Raw genomic sequence first — 9,389 nt, forward strand, 5'->3', positions numbered from 1 at the left:
GTAGTCGTTATTGTTGTTGTTGTTTGTTGTTGTTGCTTGTTGTTTTTGTTATTATTGTTACTATTATCATTACTATTGTTGTTGTTATTACAGTATTATTATTATTGATATGAGTATTGAGTGAACAAGGGGTAGGACCAGATAAGTGTATACTTCTTCCTACTCCTTTTAAACATGTAAATGAGATGTGAATATATTGTTTTCTTCTCTTTCTAACTGTTTTAATCAATTGCTTATTTTTATTTTATTTTTATTTTTTACATGTTCAAATAAATCAAATCAAATCAAATCAAAATCATATCAAACTGGTTTTATAAAATCCCGCTTATCATCAGACAACATTCGTAGACTCTTACATATTATTGACGCTGCCTCTGGTAGCCAAACCCCATGTGCTGTACTCTCCCTTGATGCGGAGAAAGCTTTTGATCGCCTGGAATGGCATTACTTACGGTCAGTCCTGCAACACATGGGGTTTGGAGCTCAGTTTATTAGAATGGTTCAAACTTTATGTTGCTCTCCCACGGCAATGGTGATGACCGGTAACTTACGTTCTTCCTTATTCCCAATTTATAGAAGCTCTAGACAAGGCTGTGTTTTGTCTCCTTTGTTATTTGCACTTTCTCTAGAACCCCTGGCCCAGGCAGTGTGTCAGTCTACTAATACTCCCATTACAGCACATAACACTGATCACTATATTTCTCTTCATGCAGATGATATATTGTTTTTTTAGGAGATGCAGCACAGTCAACTTCACATATTTTGTCTATTTTTGATGACTTTGGTAATATATCTGGATAAAAAATCAATTGGGCCAAATCCGCTCTTCTCCCCTTGAATGATGCCATGAGAAAGGCTGCGCCTCCTACAAAAATACCAGTGGTCCATACTTTTAAATATCTTGGTTTAAATATATTTCCTTCTCTTCATCTCACCATCACAAATAATTATAATTCAGACCTTAAGCAGGTGGAGTCAGATCTTGTGCGTTGGTTACTTATCTCCAATTCATTTCAAGCTCGGGTCTTGATTATTAAGATGAATATATTACCTCATATCAACTTTTGTAGTTCCATGCTTCCTATATCACCCCCTGCTGGTTACTGGAAAAAATTACAAAAATTAATTACAAAATATGTTTGGAAAGGGAAACGCCCACACCTCAAAATGTCTATTTTACAGAGACAAAAAAGTTATGGTGGCCTAGGCATTCCTACTTTTAAATTTTATTTCTGGTCCTTCACACTTAGGGCTCTTCATACCTGGCTTAACCCAGAGGCCCAGGTGTCTTGGTGATCAATAGAAGAGGAGTTAGTAAGTCCTCACAGGCTTCAAGATGTGATTTATTCTAACATCCCTCATAAGACTTGTAAATCTAAATTCGGACCTATAATTTCTCATCTTATTGTTACATGGAGAATTGTAGAATCACACACTAATACACACCTAAAGCTTCATCCTCATATACCATTATTTCATAATTTTTCTCTCCGTATAGAAAATCGTCCTATTTCTTTCTGTCAATGGAGTGTTAAAGGCATTCACACTCTTTCTGACATTTTGGAGGATAATAGGCTTCAGGCATTCCAGGATCTCCAATCTCATTATAACCTACCTGGCAACTCTTTCTTTTTTTATTTGCAACTTCGTAGTGCTTTACATGTATACGGGGTCCTCTGGGGAGAGGAGTTTAAGACCCATCCCATCCACAAAATTTGTACAGTCAAAGCCACTAAGGGCATGGTTTCTAGTTTTTACTCACTTATTAATAAGGCCGCAGAAAAATCCCTGCAAGTTCATCATTGCTGGCATCAAGATCTTTCTATTTCATCCGGTGCAATCAATTGGAATATGGTCTGGTCTAATATCTCTCTGTCTTCCAGGAACCCCAATCATCAAATGATTCATTATAATTATGCACACATATTATATTGCACTCCCCGGAAACGATTTCTCATGAAATTATCTCAAAATCCCAACTGTGATTTATGTTCCTTGGGAACCCCTGGTACTTTTATTCATATGGTCTGGGAATGCTCTACAGTTTCATTATTTTGGGAAAGGGTTGCTAGGAGGTTCTAAGTGGTGTTGGATGTTGCTATTTCTTTTTCTCAAGTTAATTTGTTATTAAATGATTTTTCTGGGTTGAATTTGACCATGAGGCAGCGGCGCTGGTTATTGGTCGGCCTTACTGCTGCAAAAAGAATGATAGCTCAAAGATGGAAAGCTCCTCACATCTTGTCTTTTCAAAAATGGGCATCCTCAGTAGTGGACTTGGCTAGTATGGAGATGTCAGTGGCCCTTATGTTGTTTTATTAGTATTAGTATGTTAGTATGTGTGTGTATGTATGTAAGTTTTTGTGGTTCTTGTGGTTTTTTTTGTCATTGGTGTATTCTTATTGTTTTTGTGTATTGTATGAATATTCGTTTTCTTGTGTTTTTGTTTTTAAAAAAAACAGAAAAAGTAGCCAATAAAAAATTCATCACAAAAAAAGCAAAGAAGAGTGCACTGGCAACCACAGAAAAAAAGAAAATAACAAATAACAAGAGCATACATAGGGATGAAGGTGCACCTGTGCAATAAACAGTATGTCTTCTGCCTAAATGGACAGGTTTTCTGTGTTTGCTGATGTTCGTATGCAAGAAATGAGTAAACTAAATAGTGCAATTCACAGAGAGAGCACAAAGGGGAAAAAAAGGGGGGGGGGGTAGAGATGTGGGAGGCTTTATTCTAAAGTGTTTGGGTGAAATCCATTTGCGTAATAGTGTAAAAAGGGCTGCCAAGTTGCATTGAGCCTTTTTACAGAACCTTGGTCTGTGCATCTAATTTTCTCCAACTTGAGAGATGACATCATCTCGCAAATCCAGCGCGAGTGGAATGGAGGAGTGGGGGATTTCCAACCTGTGAGAATGAGCCAGTGGGCAAGTAATGGTGAGAATGCTACTAAATCGGAGTGAGGTTTGGATAGTCCAAAATTACTTGGTGCGTTCAATTCTTCCCCCCACTGAGCTTTCAAATGAAGTAACGAGTTGCCCTTTATACTCTGAATATAACTATATATATGGGATACACAGCCTGGTAGATGAGGTCTAAGCTTCATACAGTCCTCAAGTAATGAGGCCGGTGGTTTGGTTGGGAATGATGAAAAGTGTGTCTGAGTGAAATCACGGACTTGGAGGTATCTAAAAAAGTGAGATTTCGGTAGGTTGTACTCCTTCACCAATTGGTCAAAGGAACCGAACAGACCATCAATAAAAAGGTCCCCCACACGGTGTATTTCCTTCCCTGTCCAAATCTGAAAAGCTGTATCGATCAAAGATGGTTTGAAAAGGGGATTTGGCGTAAAAGGCATGGACACCGATGCTCGTGCGAGGGTGAAGTGTTTACGAAACTGGGTCCATATGCGTAGGGTGCTCTTAACTAAGGGATTATCTTTGTGAGCCCCCACCAACAACGGTAATGGGGAACACAATATAACGGCCAGGGAAGCTGGTGAACATGCGTGCTGTTCCATAAGGTCTGGGCCATTGCCTTTTACTGCAGTATTGTACTAAGTGATAAGTTTGAGCACCTCCTCGAAAACGAGATGATGCATCTCAAGGGGTTTATCCTACCCTACAATAAATTTCTTCAGTATTGGCTGCCCAGTAATAATATAAGAAGTTTGGGAGCGCCAGACCACCCACTGCTTTGCGTCTTTCCAGAACAGATTTGCGTACACGAGGTATAGTCTTATTCCAAATAAATGTACTGATGTCATTGACCAACAGGTTGTGTCCATTTTGGCTTGATTGGCGTGAAATTACATTTGAGCAGGTCTTTTTAACAGCGAGTTACCTTAACTCCCAGATAATTTAAAGATTCTGTCTCAATTTTAAAGGGGCATGAATTGAAGGACATTGTCAGTGCTCGTACTCGTACTCGTCGTCCTCCGCTTATCCGGGTCCGGGTCGCGGGGGCAGCAGCCTCAGCAAAGAAGCCCAGACAGTCCTCTCCCCAGGCCACTTCTGTCAGCTCTTCCGCGGGAACCCCGAGGCGTTCCCAGGCTAGCCGGGTGATGTAGTCCCTCCAGCGTGTTCTGGGGCAGCCCCGAGGTCTCCTCCCGGTTGGACACACCCAAAACACCTCCCAAGGGAGGCGTCCGGAAGGCATCCTTACCAGATGCCCGAAGCACCTCAACTGGCTCCTCTCAATGTGGAGGAGCAGCGGCTCTACTCCGAGTCCCTCCCGGATGTCTGAGCTCCTCAGCCTATCCCTAAGGCTGAGCCCAGCCACCCTGCGGAGGAAACTAATTTCGGCCGCTTGTACTCACAATCTCATTCTTTCGGTCACTACCCAGAGCTCGTGACCATAGGTGATGGTTGGAACGTAGATCGACCGGTAAATCGAGAGCTTCGCTTTCTGGCTAAGCTCCCGCTTCACAACAACGGACTGGTTAAGCGCCTGCATCACTGCTGACGCCGTCCCAATCCGCCTGTCAATCTCCCGCTCCATCCTACCCTCACTTGTGAACAAGATCCCGAGATACTTAAACTCCTCCACCTGAGGAAGGACCTCCCCCCCGACCTGGAGTGTGCAATCCACCCTTTTCCGGCCGAGGACCATGGCCTCAGACTTGGAAGTGCTGATTCTCATCCCAGGTGCTTCACACTCGGCTGCGAACCGTCCCAGCAAGAGCTGGAGGTCACTGTTCGATGGAGCTAGGAGGACCACGTCATCCGCAAAAAGTAGGGACGAGATCCTCCCATCATCGAACCTGACACCCTCCACCACTCGGCTGCGCCTAGAAATTCTGTCCATAAAAGTTATGAACAGAACCGGTGACAAAGGGCAGCCCTGGCGGTGTCCAACCCTCACCGGGAACAGGTCCAACTTACTGCCAGCCACACGAACCAGACTCATGCTCCTTCGGTACAGGGACTGGATGGCCCTTAGCAAGGGGCCACCAACCCCATACTCCCGGAGCACCCCCCACAGGATGCCCCTGGGGACACGGTCGTAAGCCTTCTCCAAATCCACAAAACACATGTAGACTGGTTGGGCAAACTCCCATGCCCCCTCCAGCACCCTGGCGAGGGTAAAGTGCTGGTCCACGGTTCCGCGTCCGGGACGAAAACCACATTGCTCCTCCTCAATCTGAGGTTCAACCATCGACCGGACCCTCTTCTCCAGCACCTTGGAGTAGACCTTACCGGGTAGGCTGAGGAGTGTGATCCCCCTGTAGTTGGAACACACCGTCTGGTCCCCTTTCTTGAAAATGGGGACCACCACCCCGGTCTGCCGCTCCAGAGGCACTGCCCCCGATGTCCACGCAATGTTGCAGAGGCGTGTCAGCCAGGACAGCCCTACAACATCCAGAGCCTTGAGATATCCAGGACGAATCTCATCCACCCCCGGGGCTCCGCCGCCTCAGAGTTGTTTCACTACCTCAGCAACTTCTGCCCCAGAAATTGGACGACCCGCCCCCGAGACCCCTGTCTCTGTTTCCTCACTGGAATACGTGTTGGTGGGATTGAGGAGCTCCTCAAAGTATTCCTTCCACCGCCCGACAATGTCCCCAGTTGACGTCAGCAGCTCCCCGCCCCCACTGTAAACAGCGTGAGCAAGTTGCTGCCTTCCCTCCCTGAGGCGCCGGACGGTTTGCCAGAACCTCTTTGGAGCCAATCGATAGTCTTCCTCCATGGCCTCACCGAACTCCTCCCATGCCCGAGTTTTTGCCTCCACGACTGCCGCTGCTGCGCTCCGCTTGGCCCGCCGGTACCCGTCAGCTGCTTCCGGAGACCCACAGACCAACCATGCCCTGTAGGCCTCCTTCTTCAGCCTGACGGCTCCCCTCACCTCTGGTGTCCACCAGCGGGTTCGGGGATTACCGTCACGACTGGCCCCAGCGGCCTTGCGGCCACAGCTCACAACCACCGCCTCGACAATGGCAGAGCGGAACAAGGCCCATTCGGACTCAATGTCCCCCTCTGCCCTCGGGACGCGGTCAAAGCTCTCCCGGAGCTGACATTGTCAGTGCTTTCTCATTAATCGGGAAAAGTACGCTCTTTGCAACATTAATTTTATAGCCTGAAGCCATTCCAAATTGTGTTATAATGTCCAGACACTTAGCAATTGAATTTCCGATTAGCAATTGAATATAGTGTTTGAATCCATGAAGTGAAGATTGGGCCAAATCCAAATTTGCACAATGATTTAAAAAGGTGTCCATATTCAATGCGGTCAAAAGCTTTGTGTGCGTCTAAAGAGATAATTAATTCTGGAACCTGGGTCGAGTGCTCAGAGTATATTATATTAAAAAGACAGCGCAAGTTGTGATATATCTGCCTGCCCTTCACGAACCCCCTTTGGTCCGAATGTACAATAGTCGGTATTACGGATTCTAGTCTGAGTGCAAGTATTTTTGTAAGGATTTTATAATCACATGTAAGAAGGCTAATTGGTCGGTATGATTCGCATTTGGTTGGGTCCTTATCTTTTTTTTGGTAGTACTGAAATTGATGCTTGGGTCATAGATGTAGGGAGTTTCTTTTGAATAAGTGCTTCTGAAAAGATGGAATGTAATAGGGGTGTTAATTTGGCATTAAAGGTCTTATAAAACTGTACAGAATACCCATCTGGGCCTGGTGCCTTTTTATTTTTCATTGATTTGATTGCTTGTCCAATTTCGGCCTCAGATATTGGTTTAAATAAGTTGGCCTTATTCTTGTTGCTAATGGTTGGTAGGTCCAGATTTTCTAAAAAACTATTGTTCTGGGGGCTCTCTGAAGTATAAAGAGAGGAATAGAAAGCTTTAAACTGATTATTGATGTCTCTTTGGTCTGATTTGATGGTGCCGTCCTGTGATTGTATTTCTGAAATGTAACTGGCAGTTGAGTATTGCCGCAATTGATGGGAGAGCAGCCTACTAGCCCGTTCTCCATGTTCATAATGGTTCTGTCTTGACTTCTCCTCTGCTTCAAACTTAAAGATCAAACTTAGTCTGAAAGGCAGTTCTTTTCTTGACAAGATCTACAGATGGGGAGACCAAATGTTGCTGACTGATATCTTGAACGAGCTTGGTTAATTCAATGAATCGTTTTGACCTATTTCTGTTCATTCTTACTGTATATTCTATTATCTGACCCCGAAGGTATACCTTTAGTGTTTCCCATAGGGTGAATATGTTAGTGTCTGGTAGTTGGTTTGTTTCAAGGAAGAAATCTATCTGATTGGAAAGGAAATCTACAAAGTCCTTGTCTGATAAAAGTATTGGATTAAGTCGCCAATTGCGCCCTGTAGTCAATCTGTTCTGAAACCAAAGCTCCATGGTAACTGGTGAGTGATCTGAAATCACGATACCCAGCAAGCATTTTTTGGTTTAAAAAACGTCTAATAGCCGTTTACATGAAGACCTGACGTCTAGGCTAAATCACGGCTGAATTTGGGCTGTCAGTAAAAATTTGGTAGATGTCTAACCATAGCCAAAGTGTAGACGTCATCAATTATACGGCTATGTAGAGATTATGTCCAAAAAATGGAGATAAACATATTTTAATTACTGTAGACTCTCCATATGTGATTGACTATCATACCGTACACCATCTGCAATGGCAAAAATTACATTTAATCAATTTCAAAATTAAATCGGCTAGATTTGGGTTACATGTAGCTAGACTAAATCAGAGCTAAGTATAGCCAATACGTTTAAATCACGACTATTGCTTGCTGGGTACATTCATAACTAGAGGATTTTACAAGCGGGGGCATTTTCTGATCCAAAAGGAAAAAATCAATTCTTGAATAGGTCTGGTGAACAGCAGAGAGAAAAGAGAATTCTTTGGATGTTGGATTTTTAAACCTCCATGGGTCGGTCACACCACTAGAATGGCAGAAAGCCTTTATAGTGCGAGCTGATTTAGAGGGAGGGTCTACTGGGATTTTAGAGCGATCAAGCGATGGCTGTGCAACGATATTGAAATCGCCTCCCAAAATCAGATGGTGTGTGTTTGACTCTGGAATGTGGCCGAACAGTTCTTTAAAAAATTGAGGATTGTCCCAGTTAGGGACATAGATGTTAACCAAAACCACGGCACATTATATAGCTTGCCCTGGGCGATCACAAAGCGTTCGTTTTTATTGGCTACTGCCTTTGTAGATACAAACTGAATATTTTTCCCTATCAAAATAGCTGTTCTGCAACTCTTACAGTTGAACTCGGAGTGAAAGACTTGTGATACAGATCCTCTTTTTAACTTTGGAATGTCTGATGTACGTAAGTGTGTTTCTTGTAGAAACATTACCTCTGCCTCGAGTTTTGTTAGATGGGAAAACACCTTACTTCGCTTCACAGGATGGTTAAGTCCCCTCACATTCCAGCTTACAAATTTTGTTGCTGCCCTGTTTGACCCGTGTGTTGAAAACAGCACAAAGTAACAAACATTAATACAAAATACAAAAAGAACCCCTATTATAACAAAAAACACCCACTGCTGGCCTGTCCCCAAATGAGAGGCTGCATCCACCCCTCCTCCGAAGCAATTTTGAAGCAACCCATTCATAATCTTACCTAAAGGGGCTAAGGCCCCGAGTGAACCATGTCTAATTAAATCGGCTCCGAAGCAAAAACAATTGCATGTAAGTGTACAAGTGTGTATGTATATGGGTATGTAATCATGTCTATAAGTATGCATGTGAATGTGTGTGCTCATATGAGCATGCTGTTTTATATGTGGACGAGTTAGACAAACAGTGTAAATATCTTCCAGCACTGAGCAGAGTGGGCACATGTTAAAAAAAAAAAAAAAAGGGGATAGAAATCTGGACATGTTTCCCACTAGAAAACATATACGAACCCCTAATAAACAGGCTGGCTCTGTGTTGTATCCAGCCCATCATGATTCTACAACCACATGAGGTTATGTGCTGACTATATACGTACAAACCTAGGGTTAGCATTATAATGAAAATTAACCAATGTAGCCAGCATCTGACTTTATTAAGTCACATCCAACTCAGGGAATTCTGTGGTTCAAAACAAACTAATGTAAAAACCTGCATATGCTTCAAATTTGAGAAATGATGAAGTTCATTGTAAATAATCCAGTCCTGAAGATACTATCCAATGGAATATTGTGAAATTATAACAAAAGAGGACAATGATCATCCCAAAGAATGCATGTCTATTTAAAAAAAAAAAAAAGAAGGGGGGCACCAGTTTTCACATACTTATGTTAATTGTTCAAGTGAAGAAGCCTTCAACTGAAGAATGAGAAGATTACCTTGAACCGGTCAGTGACTCTGCAGTCAGTTATGTCAGTGTTTTACCAACTATCCACATAGATCCATGCATGAAAATTGGAAAGTGTGCAACTCCCCACCCCCCAAAGGTCACCATCCATCATCTTTA

This window comes from Epinephelus lanceolatus, chromosome 8, assembly GCF_041903045.1.
Source record: "Epinephelus lanceolatus isolate andai-2023 chromosome 8, ASM4190304v1, whole genome shotgun sequence".
NCBI lineage: Eukaryota > Metazoa > Chordata > Actinopteri > Perciformes > Serranidae > Epinephelus > Epinephelus lanceolatus.